This window comes from Sinocyclocheilus anshuiensis, unplaced genomic scaffold (assembly GCF_001515605.1).
Source record: "Sinocyclocheilus anshuiensis isolate Anshui unplaced genomic scaffold, SAMN03320099.WGS_v1.1 scaffold670, whole genome shotgun sequence".
Taxonomy (NCBI): Eukaryota; Metazoa; Chordata; class Actinopteri; order Cypriniformes; family Cyprinidae; genus Sinocyclocheilus; species Sinocyclocheilus anshuiensis.
In genome coordinates, this window is record NW_015546062.1 from 266,636 (window position 1) to 267,370 (window position 735).

A 735-nucleotide genomic window follows, 5' to 3' on the forward strand; every position below is an offset into this window, starting at 1 on the left:
TTGCGGTGCGCTTTGTTCCACTGAGGGGCAGTAGACAGAAAAAGAGCTGCTGGTCATGGATTTTCCTGCATGAGTGTGTGATTATGTTTTGGAATATTTTTGTTCATCAGTAAGGAGGGAAGTATATCGCCATCTAGCTTTATTTGTGTATTCTTACACAATAATTCCCTCTTGTGTAACAGTATAGTACTCAGAAAACCTCTTCTGTACTACTAAAGGAAAATGTTTATTAATAATGCTGAACTAAACAGTTTTATTTTCTATTATATTTTAGTTTTTATTTTTAGGTCAGTGTATTTCTAAACAGTCTTTACAGTTAGTATTGGCTTCATTCATGCATAAGAAATGTAACATGAGAGATTTCCTGTTGCTGTCACTATTCAAAAAGTCCCTAGAAACACAGTGAGGAGGTGTATTAGTGTTTTTGTGTATTGAAACATGCCCAAACTTGTTTCAGCGGGTCATTCAGAATACAGGATGAAGATTTTAAAGGGTTAGTTCACCCAAAAATGAAAAATAGCCTGTGTTTTACACACCCTCAAAGCATCCTGGGTGTATATGACTTTCTTCTTTCAGACGAATCTAATCGGAATTATATTAAAAATTGTCCTGGCCCCTCCAAGCCTTACAATGGGGATAAGCGGGTGCTTTTTGTCAACAGTCCAGAAGACATGAAATCAAGTGCGCGCATCCATAATAAAACGTGCCTCACTCGGATCGGGGGGGGGGGGAAAA

The 735-nt window shown here is 38.0% G+C and overlaps 1 protein-coding gene across 1 annotated transcript in view; it reads left to right on the top strand.

The window, feature by feature from the left end:
• Window positions 1-735, top strand: part of LOC107699450 (uncharacterized) — a 29,895-nt gene that overhangs the window by 25,203 nt on the left and 3,957 nt on the right. The gene's annotated exons all lie outside the window — the stretch shown is intronic.